The following is a 12,069-nucleotide window of genomic DNA, read 5'->3' on the forward strand; positions in this document are numbered from 1 at the left end:
AAGTGCATGGGTGTAACGAACATATAAAATTTACAAGGTAAACTGAAAATATTAATGTGCATGAGAGCATGTGAGTGAAAGTAGCTGAGGCCACATACTGAGTACTAAAAACTGGTAAAGCAGATGGTGCCTGAGCCTAAACCTGATAACAAGGTATGAAAGGAGCAGCTACCTGAAGCAGACTCAGAGCAGTCCTAAAAACTGGCTTGGAGCAAAGGACTTTCTGGAGGCTACTTTTCCGGAGCCCAGCTTGCTGCCTCCCTTTGGACTCAGACTTGCTCTCCAGCCTAAAGCACTACTAACTCCTAGCTCCAAGCTAGCTCCCCGGGTTGGAGACACTGGGAACCGACCTGCACTTCCCAACCTGCTCCCTGGAGGCCTGCTCCCCACAGAGGCACAAGTGGCCTATCAGCTCAACATCCTGCCTGACCATCAGCACTGCAGACCCTGGAGTCTAGAGACTTCCACAGCCTAAGGACTTCCACTTAGGTGGAAGGCCCGGCTAAGACACGTCGCGGCCACTGTCTTCAGTTAAAGGTACTTTGGGAACTTGGGGTTGGCTTGCCTATATGAACTTAAGTGTGTTTGTGCCCAATATAGGAATAAAATTCTCTTTGAGAGCCAACGTCTGACTGAAACTTATCTATCACACTCACGAAAATGGGTGTGTGTGTGTGTGTGCTCCTATCTATAAAGGAGAAGTCAACCAAATGAGGTGAAATTGAGGAGAAAGGTGTGTCGTGTCCATTGTACTATTTTTACTGTTCTAAAGCTTTTGCGTGTTCCAAAGTTGTGAAAATTTAAAAGGAAATATTAACGGCTCCCCCTCCTCTCTGCTTTGCTAATCTCTGTATTAGTAACTGTGTGCTGTGCCATCACCCCACATTTCTCTATTTGCTCTTTTTCACTGTCTCCCCCTCCCCCAGCACCTGAGCAGGGAGTGGTTGTCCCCTGCTGTGTGCTCAGGCCTTGTACAGTGCCCCCCACACAGCTGACACTCAGTATTTGTTGAGCAACAGATATTCACAGTAATTGTATGAATTCTTACGGACACTATTATCCTTTCTCTCCCAGAAACTGCCCTCAGAAACTGCCCTCGGCACACCTGGAGTGTGTGTCCAGTGTCCCTGGGGGACACGGAGGAGGGACCATTCATTGCCCAAGTTCACCTGTAAACTCTTGCTCCCTGGCTTCCTTGCCTGGCTTCCTCCTCCTGGGATGTCTTCCCACATCACTGCAGCTCCAGCACCTCCCTCCTAGGAAGCCAGGGTCCACCACCCGCCCTCCCTGGAAGGCTTTGCTTCACAGAGGAGGCCTGATTTCACAAAAGACAAGGCTCTCCTCCTCTGCAGGCCCAGGGAGCTTTGGAGCTTCTTTTAATCCCTCTTCCTACACTGGTACCTGACACTGTGGAAACTCTGAGCCTTCCCCAAACCCTCCCCCAGGTCCTACACCTGGGAGATCGCAAAGGGCAGTGACTCAGAAAAGGCTAAGACTGGAGTGGAAGGTTGATCTGGCAGATGGTACCGGGGGCTCACAGCAGGCCCCGCCCCCACGCACCACCCAAAGGAAGAATGAGTTAGGGGGCCAGCACTACCCCCCAGGGGTTGACAGTGACTTGCCCCCAGACTGGAGGTGTTGGGGAGGGTAAGGAGGTCCAAACCAAGGCAAAGATACCCATGTCCTGGGGCTGTCCTGCTGATTTGCTGAAGCTAGAAAGGGAACCAGGCGGTTCTAGACAGCACTTCATTCCTTTAAGACCAAAGGGAGGGGAACAGGGCGCTGCCACTGCCTAAGTCACTGGCTTAAACTCCTCTCCTGCCTGCTCCCCTGCCAGGGCCTGCTTCTCACTTAAGCTGGCCCGCTGGGGCACAGAGGCCGCCCCCCACAGTCCAAATCAAGGCATATTCTGCAAAACAACTGGTTAGAATCCTTCAGAAATGGCAGCCAAAAAGTAAAAAGCAATCTCAGTTTCCTCACCTATAAAATGAGAATAATAACCCCCCACATTAGTGATTTATTGTGTGAATGAAATGAAAAGTGAAAAGCACTTAGCAATTTACCTAGCACATAACAGTTGCTCAGTGAATAAAGTATTTATTATTTCACAAATTCATTCTAGTTTTGTTATTTACTAATAAAGTTTTAATTCCTCTTTTATAAAAAAAAAAAAAAAAAGCAAAGTCCTAGATGCAAGCGGGGATGGAAGAGGTTCCCCTGAGGAATTGTTAGGGGGAAAGGATGTCCTGAGCTAAATCCATGCAGACTGTGTGGACGCCACCCCCACTCCAGACCAAAGCCATCAGGACACTGGGAAAAAACGAACACCATCACCAGGAAAGGGAAGGTGCTGGGACCTGAGGGCGGAACTTCCTCCAGTCTCTGCCTCCTGCCTCTGCCCCCTGCAGCGGGGTATGAAGTCCCTTTTAGGCGCGTGGGTGAGACCCACAGCCAGGCACCCCGTATTATATCCGAGGTGCCCTGGAACAGTTGGACAAAAGAACAGCAAGCCCAGCACCCGCAGAGGTGACGGGGCGCCCCCACCCCGGCCGGGATCCACTCCCCAGGCCCTGGTGGGGGAGCCCGGGGGCGGCGCAGAGCGGTTCTGTGCGCCCAAGTTCAAGGCCAGGGCGGCTCGGAAGGTCGAGAAGTAACTGAATTTCAGAGAAAAGCCACAACCTTCCTGGGCAGGCTGCGCGGGGCGGGAGCCTGGATCCCGCCCTGGAGCTTCGGAGGCCCCGAGGGAGAGATGAGCCCCGCGGAGAGCGCTGGAGCCCCCCACTTCCTCCCCAGCCAGACGCAGGCGCCCCAGGGCGAAGTTTCCTCCCGGCCCCAAGGTTGGGGTGCAGTGACACCTTTCTCGGGACAAGTGGCCCGCGCGAGGCCCCCCCACCCCGCGCCCCTCCTCAGCGCCGACCCCGCCGCCCCTCGGGCCCCGCCGCCCACCCGACCTTCGCCCCGGGCGCGGCACCCCAGACCCGCGGCGGGCGGCGGGGGGGGGGGCACTCACCGGGCAGGGGCAGCAGGCAGAGGACGCCCGCGGCCATGAGCGGGGTCATCACGCGGCCGGCCAGGATCCGTCTGGGCGCTTCTGTGGGTGCAGCCGCCCCGCCGGCCCCGCGCGCTTCGGGCGCACCGTCCGCGGGAGCCGCGCGCCCGGGTGCCCGTGCTGAGGCCGCCGCGGGCCCGACTGCTGCCTCCACTGGCGCTGGACCCCAGCATGGCAGCTCCGCCTCCCGCGCCGCGCCCACCGGCCGCCCCCTGCCCGCAATTTACTCCCGAAGTCCACATCTGTTTGTCCCGGTGCCAACTGCCAACTGACCGCGGCTGCCTGGTGCTTGAACGTGGTGAGCTGCAGGAGGGTGGGAAGCCTTCAGGCCAAGTTCAGGAAATTACCAATTCCCGGGAGGCTCTCCAAGTGACTCAGCCGCCAGATCAACAGGAAACCCGGACATTTCGGACAAACGCTGAGGGAGGTGTGTGGGGGTGCCTGTTGCACCCCACCCGCTTTTCCTTAAACTCTGTCCCAGCCGCCCTGTGTCCAGCACTGGAATTTCCAGCAGCATGTCTCCTCCTCACTCTCTCTGGCTCCTCTTCTGTTTCAACTGTGGCTTTTCCCTCAGGCTGAGGAGTTCACCCCCCTCAGTGGCTCCCCGAATTTCTCTCTGCAGAGCAGCCACTGCCCTCTGGAACGCCCCATCTTATTGGTCAGTGTTCCCCATTGGCTTGCCCCCCACATGGCCCCCCCTGCCCCCCAGGGGTCTCAGACCAAATGACTCCACTCCAGGAAGGGCCCTTTTCCTTCAGAGAAGCCCAGAGCTGTCCCAGCCCAGCTGAGGCAGGTGGAGACTCTTGCCCAGACCAGGATTCACCGACCCCCCACACACACACTCATGCCACCAGGGTGCCTGCTATATGTGAAATCATCCAATATTTTTCTTCTTCTTTTTTTTTAAGATTTATTTAATTATTTATATAAGCACTGGGTACAGTCAGAGGCGCGTGAGGGTGAGAGAATCCACCAGAGCCAGAGCAGGGAACAGAACAGGAAGACTGACGAAACACATTGCTGATGGGAGCAGTGGGCACAGCAGGAGAGGTCTGCGCGCCATGTGGGACCCTTGCCTGGCAGCCTGGGATCAAACCAGCACTGCAGAGGCTGCAGGCAGCTTCACAGCCCAGCGCTCAATAGCTGCGCTACCAGGGGAGGCCCCACAATATTTTTCTTTTTCCTTCTGGCTTATTTCACTGAGCATAATTCCTTCTAGCTCCATCCACATTGCTGTGAATGGCATGAGCTTATCTTTTTGATTGCTGAATAATATTCCATTGTGTATATGTACAACGTCTTCTTGATCCAGGCATCTATTTTGGGTATTTGGGTTGTTTCCAGGTTTTACCTATTGTAAATAGTGCTGCAATAAGCATAGGGGTACAGGTGGTCTTTTGAATCAATGTTTTAGTGTCCTTTGGGTAAATCCCTAGGAGTGGAATTGCCAAGTCACATGGTAGCTCAATTTTCAGTAGACTGAGGAACCTCCACACAGCTTTCCGTGGTGGCTGGACCAGTTTGCACTCCCACCAGCAGTGCAGGTGAGTTCCTTTTCCACCACATCCTCACCAACATTTGTTGTTGCTAATTTTCTTACTATGTGCCATTCTCACTAGTGTAAGGTGCTATCTATCTCAATGTGGTTTTGACTTGCATTTCCCTGATTATAAGGGACGTTGAACATTTTTTCATACAGCTGTTGGCCATTTACATTTCCTCTTTGGAGAAATGTCATTTAAGTTCTGCTGCCTATTTCTTGGCTGGGTTCTTTACTTTGTTTTTGTTGAGTCGTGTGAGTTGTTTGTATGTCTTGTGATCAGTCCCTTATCAGTTGTATGGAGAGCAAAAACTTTTTCCCAATCAGTGGGGTGTCTCTTTGTTTTGGTTATTGTCTCTTTTGCTAAACAGCCATATTTTCAACATAAATTATGACAGGACTCAAAGAACATTTTAGTGCAACATCTTACAAAGAATGTTCCTTAAAAATAGGAAACAGAAAAAAATCAAGAGCTCTCTACATCCTGCATGGATAGCTTTCTTACTCCATCATTGTTTCCCTTCAACAATGAACACAGAGACACCATTGTTTGAAAAGAACATATAAATTTGCTACAGAAACACCCAGGTGAGAGAGGGTGTGGTCATCTCCGTGTCCTGCAATGGGCCTAGCACAGTGTGGTAAATGCGACATGGAAGATGTAGATCAAGTCAAGAGAGTGGCGGCAGATTTGCTCTCGGTTCCAGACCATCATCTTTCCAATCAGAGGAACAGTCAGTCATTGTTCCTCACTGACTCAGTTTCAAAGTTAGGAGGAGGCAATTTCCACCTCCCAAAGGGGTGAAGCATGCCTTCCTTCCTCACCACTGAGTGGATTCTGCACCTTCAAAGTGTCGATGCATAATAAATGCGGATGAGCAAGGAGGCAACAGTGGGATGAAAGTGTCTCTAAAAAGCACCCTGAGCTACCTGGGAGGAGAAGCAGCAGGGTGAAACGGGCTGAGCATCTGTTGTGCACCCAGCCTCCTGCAGACCCCAATAAGGGCCAGTAGCACCCACTTGGCCTCAGGAATCCCACAACCTCTCCCTGTCTGTTCAGTGTCAGAACGAGGTTTTGCAGTGATCTCTCCATCCATCAAGTTCCAGAATCCCTGGTGGCTTATTACCAATTGGCATCTCCCAGGATTCAAGATGTAAGCTCACAGAGGAAGGGAGATGTACTCTTCGCCACAAAACATGGGACCTCCAGGGCATAAACATCTCCACGGAGGGTGACACTGACTCCAGGCACGTCAGGGAATAGGTGAGGTGTGGCTCTTTGATCCAAAACAGGGGTGCCCCATCTTCCCTTCGGAGTTCAGGCTCTTTTTCTTTTTTAAAAAAAGATTTATTTTTATTTACAAGAGCTGGGGCACAGGCCAGAGGCGCGGGAGGGTGAGAGGATTCAGCAGAGAAAGAGCCAGGAGCAGAACAGGCAGACTGACCTAAAACACTGCTGAGGGGAGCAGAGGGCGAGACAGGAGAGGTCTGCTGCACCATGTGGGAATCTCCCTGGCTGGCTGGGAATTGAACCTGCACTGCAGTGGATGCGGACAGCTCCACAGCGCTTTGCTAAACCAGCTGCACCCCCGGGAAGGTCCTGGAGTTCCCACTCTTGAAGCGCACCAGCAAGATGGTGATGATGAGGATGCCGAAAATGGGGAAGGGGTAGAAGAAGACGAAGTAGAAGAGCGTGTTGTTGGAGCAGATGCTGGACTGCAGGGTGGAGCCTGGAAGGGGCCAGAGGGAGATAAGACAAGAGGCTGAGAACCTGCCCTTCTGTTCCCGAGGACCTCGCCCAGCCCAAGGGAAGCTCTGGCGGACTCCCCCAACCCTGCCTTTCTTTCCCCTGCTACCCTTGGCTTCTGTTTCGTACATCAGCACCTCTTCCAGCTCAGTTCAAATAAAGCAATGCTCCCAAATCCCTGTGGAAGCCAGAGTCCCTGCGTGGAAAGCCACGTGACACCAGGCAATTCATGAGCTCAAATCCAATGAGGACAGCAAGAAGCTGACCCCAGTTTGCTCTCACTCTCCCGCGCGGTTATATTTTACACTTTCCCTTTGCACATAGTTCTGCTCCAGAGTCCTTCTTTGGCAATATAAATGTTCTCTCCCTGACAGCTCCTGAGAACAGTTTTCCCAGAAATAATGCTTCTTTAATTAACAAGATCAACTAAAATACCACCAGGGGCCCACAGATGCCCACAGGTATCTGTGGCTGCAGAGAACATGTTGTGCTTCCCCAGACGTGGAGGGCAATGAAGCAGGCCCCCCGAACTCGTCCAGGTTGGCCCTTGCACTCGGAAGAACTCAGCAGGAGCCTGGTCTCTGAGGCTGCTGGATAGTCTCTGTTCCTTGAAACGCCATACACAGGGGTCAGGACAGTGGACAGAGAATGTGTGGCCTCCACACGCTCCCTGGGCTTTTGGACTGGAGCTTTTTCAGCAGTGTGTTGGGGGTCTGAGCACAATACAGGTCTTTTCCTGCCTTCCTTTCTAGTGCACAGCTGCTGCTTATCAGTATGCTCAAGAACATTCAACATACACTTATACCTATTAGATCTCTAAAGCATGTGAAATTGTTGACAGTCAACTACTTTGACCTGTAAAATCTCAGCGTCATAGGAGTCAATCTGAAGCGACGGAAACGAGGTGATGAAAGAAATGGAAAAGCAAATGAAATTCAAAATCTCAAATCAAAATTATCTGGTAAAATATTTTGACTGAAAACAAGTAGAAATTTCGAGTGACATTTTTACTTTTGCATTATAGGCTAATTGTGCTAATAACTGACACCATTTTCAGTCTGAGGGAGTCCACATTTTGAGAGAAGCCAATCAAGAGTGCCTCGTTAGAACAGAAAATTCAAGGTTAGCAAGAATTTCCTCCGTGTTGTTTATAGAATCCTTCTTTACTCTCCAAACTCAGAGTTCTGGAACATTCTGTAGAAACACCGATGGCAAGCTAAACTCTTCCCAGACCCCTGTGAGGGGTCTGCCCTTCTAGGCTGGTCCTTCCAGGTGACCATGAACATCCACCTAAACCTCCAAGAAAACCCCCAAAATAAAAATGACCCAGGGAAAACAGAAAGAGTGACAGTGAAGCGTTCGGGCTTCATTTTCTCTCTTCTTGTGAGTCCAAAGCGGTTGCTCATTGGCTAAATAAAGGATTAGATTGAATATTCTAAAGTGTAACACAGTAACCCCTGACCATCTGTTTGTACTATGAACTCTCCCATAGGCTGGTGAACAGAGGAAACACTACAACAGACTCGGTGTGGCATCAGGATTATTGCACAGATTGACGATGACTGTTATCACTGCCGCTCACACTCCTGAGTTGGCCTGGGCCATCAGGGTCAGTGACATGAACGGTGTGTCAAGTCCTCAGTGCCCGGGACAGGCGAGGAAAGCGCTTATTAACCTGCAAACGCGCCCTGACCTGTCCCTGAGACACAGCTGTCACCAGGCGCGACCCTCCCCTGCCAAATGGGAAACTCACCAGTGTCCAGGACGTGGATGCTGACAGGGGCCGACTCCTCCTCCGTTAGCGGGTACCAACCTCCCTGAGGGCTGGGCAGCCGCTCCTCCACGCGGCAGGAGTAGTTGCCCGTGTCCTGCGGGCTGGCCTGCAGCACCGTGAGCCGGAAGAGCAGCAGCGAGGGCCTCTGGACCCCTGTTGACCCCACCCGCTTTTCCTTAATCCGGATCCCAGCCGCCCCTTGTGCCCAGAACTGGGTTCCAGCCGCGGTGTCTCCTCCTCACTCTCTCTGGCTCCTCTTCGTTTTCCACTGTGGCTTTTCCCTCAGGCTGAGGAGTTCACCCCCTCAGAGGCTCCCCGAATTTCTCTCTGCAGAGCAGCCACTGCCCTCTGGAAAGCCCCATCTTATTGGTCAGTGTTCCCCACTGGCTTCCCACCCACACCTCCCCCTGCAGCCCCAGGGGCCCAGACCCAAGGACTCCACCCCAGGAAGGGGCCCTTTTCCTTCAAGAAGCCCAGAGCTGTCCCAGCCCAGCTGAGGCAGGTGGAGACTCTTGCCCAGACCAGGACTCCCCGCCCCCCCACATGCCACCAGGTGCAGCTGTGGAGCAGGTGGAAATGGCATTGACTGTGGGTCTCCTCCCAGCACCCCACCCTGGGCCCCAGCATCCCAGTCACGTGGCCTGTACTTCCAGAAATGACGAACTATTTCTTCAATGAACCTAAAATCTTACAAGGCATCTCTCATGGGTGAACATTTGAAGCCAAAGTCCTGTACCTGGAAGCAGGAGACCTTAAGACACCCCCTACCATCTGTAGATATTGGGGGCATATGACAAGTGCAGTGTTTACCCCAAGATGTGAGGAAATCGGGGTCCTCCACTGCCCAGGGCTGGCAGGACCTCGGGCAACCTGGGGTCTGACAAGTGATGGAACATCAAACTGGAGCCCATTCCGTGCCCTGCGTTAAGTGCGCGGCCTGGACTAGCGGGATGTGACCACTGTCCTGTGTCTACAGAGGAGGAAACTGAGGCTCAGGGCACGTGCCTGCCCGAGGACATGCACAGGGAGTGGCAGAGCTGAGAGGCCAACCCAAGCCAAGTTCAAGGCATCACACTTACCTTTCACCTGGGAGGACACACCTTTGGGACTAGAGGAAGGGTCAGCCCCCTAAAAGCAGGGCTGAGTGGGGAAAGCCCACTTCCCTGGGGTGGAAGTACCCCCAAGGTCATCGTGTCCAGACATCACATGAGGAAAGACTTATTAGTCTTCCTTGGTGGATGCGCCTCTGACCAAGCAGCAGTGCCAGCTCCTTCAGTATGAGAAATGCATTTATAAGAGCCCCGATGTGCCTGGCCTGGCGGACTCCATGCATCACAGTGGCCCAGGGCCCGGACTGTTCATGCTCTGAGCACTTGCCACCTAAAGGGCTCACATATTTTTCATTCTGCAACTGGCGTTGAAAGACCAGGTTTCATCTGCTTGTCCTTGCAGATGTCACCGCTAGGTAAGAGAGGCGGCTTTTTCAGCTGCTCTCCTGGCGCGAGGCTGCTGCTCTTCCTAGCACATCCCTCTGGTTCTGGGTCTTGCCAAAGCCCAGAAGACTCAGGGCCCAGCACGTAGTAGACAAAGCACTGCCTCTACTCTTGCCCAGCGTGGGAGGGGACGTTCATGTGTCTATGTAAACACCGGGCAGATCTGCACTGGGGATGTAGAGGCACAAGCTTATTTCATCATACTCTAGTCCCTAGTTCCCTTTTAAATATGATTCCTGGCAGAGAGCATGTTTGAGGAAAAACATGCAAAAATAATGCATAAAACTGACATGGAACCATGCTGGGCACCCAAGGGAGAGACAGTGCATCTCAACTCTTGGCCAAGCCAGGAGCTGCCGGAAGTTGATAAGCAGGACGCAAGTGGGGTGGGGTGCAGAGGCCACATCTTGTGTCCCGGAAGGCTGAGGTTTTAAAAAGTAGAAAAAAGAAGCACTTTCCTGAGCCTCTCACTTTGTATCTAGTGCCTCTTTGGTAGTGGCCTGCGGATTTCAAAGGATTACAGATGGGCCCTGACCGATCACATATCACTGCTGTGCTTTAATCATCCTGTCATTCTTCTCAACTTGCAGATGGGATGAACTCCTAAACACCCCAGATTTGAGCTGTGCGGGGACCAGGGTCTGGGCTGCTGTGCACACAACAGGCGCCAGGCCTTGCTCTTTCCTCCTTCCTGAAAGTGCTTGCTGAGCCTTCAGGGCCAGGGCAAGGCCACCCACTGCAGATCATGCTGTGGTCTTGCTGCAGAGGCCCTTGGTGGCCAAGAAGGTTGCTGTTGACATGATCCTGCGCCCCTTCTCCACCAGCTTCTCTCTCCCTTCCTTCCCGCCTAGCCCACACTCCACCCTCCAGAAAAAAAGGAAGTTAGAGCTGGTAAGCGCTTCCCTCTGCACCTGCTCATCAGCGCAGGCCTGACTCTTTATGACGCCCTTCAGCAGCTGGCTGTGGTGTCCAGGAAGGAGTGTGTTGTGTCATGTGTATGAAGGCACCACTCAGGCTGGGGGAGGAAGGACAGTGGACGCCAGGGAATGCAAACAGCCATATTTTCAACATAATTTACTACAGGTCTCTGAAATGTATATAAAACATTTTAGTGCAACATCTTACAAAGAGTGTTCCTTAAAAAAAAGCAACAAAAACAAACCAACAGCTCTCTACATCATGCACGGGGAGCTTTCTGACCCCACATTTTTTCCCTTCAACCATCAACGCAGAGAAACCATTGTTTGAAAAGAATAGGAAAATCTGCTACAGAAACCCCCAGGGGAGAGAGGGTGCGGTCCTCTCCGTGTCCTGGAAAGGGCCTCGCACACTGTGGTTTTTCATCAATGCAGCCTCTGAGATGTGCCCAAGTCAAGCGAGTGGCTGCAGATTTCCTCTTGGTCCAGACCACAGAAGCACCGGAGGGCAACGTGCAATGAGGACCCGCGGCCACTGGAGGGCGCCATATTCTGTCTTCGGACACCACAGTTCCAAAGACATGGGAGAGCAAGCAGGTCCTGGGGATTTTCATAGAAAGCTTGGAGAGGCTCACCTTTGGAAGGTCTCCCCCAGGTCAATAGAAAATACAGAGGAAAAAAAAACAATTATTAAAATACTGGCTCCGGTTTCTTTTTGTCTTTCAAATTTCCTGCAACTGCTTCACATATTGAATTACCTGCAGCACCTGCTATTCTACAGCTGTGAACCCATTCAGACCCAAATCTTAGTTGCACACCCGTCCCAGGCAGCCCTCTGCATCTTTCCAGTCAGAAAACAGTCAGACATCGCCCTTCCCTGACTCAGTTTCTAAGTTAGGGGTAGGCAATTTCCACCGCCAAATGGGGCGAGCATGCCTTCCTTCCTCGCCACTGAGACGATTCTGCACCTCAGAAGTGTCGATGCAGCGTAATAAATAGGGATGAGCATGGGGGCAGCGGTGGGTGGAGGGTGTCTCCAAAGAGCACCCTGGGTCACCTGGATGGAAAAGCAGCAGGGTTACACCACCTGCCAGAAACGGGCTTAGTAGCTGCTGTGCACCCTCCACCTGCAGACCCCGATAAGGGCCAGTAGCATCCCCTCCGCCCGGGCAATCCCACAGCCTCCCCAAGTCTGTTCAGTCTCAGAACGAGGTTTTGCAGCCATCTCTCCATCCATTAAGTTTCAGCATCCCTGGTGGCTCTTTCCATGTTGGCATCTCCCTGGGGATTGAAGATGCAAGTTCACAGAGGAAGGGAGATGGCGCTATTCGCCACAAAACATGGAACTCCAGGACAGAAACATATCTCTGTGGAGGACAATAGACAATGCTCGAGGGAGCACCATCTACTGTAAAATAAGAGGGTGATACTGACCCTTGCTGGGCTGCAAATGGAATTAAAATTAAAAAAAAAAATCCTAACAATGAAGAAGCACCTCAAGCCCCGAGCAGTGAGAAAGGGAAGGGCGTGAGATGCAGACAACACATGT

Source organism: Talpa europaea, assembly GCF_964194135.1.
Source record: "Talpa europaea genome assembly, chromosome: 9".
Lineage (NCBI taxonomy): Eukaryota > Metazoa > Chordata > Mammalia > Eulipotyphla > Talpidae > Talpa > Talpa europaea.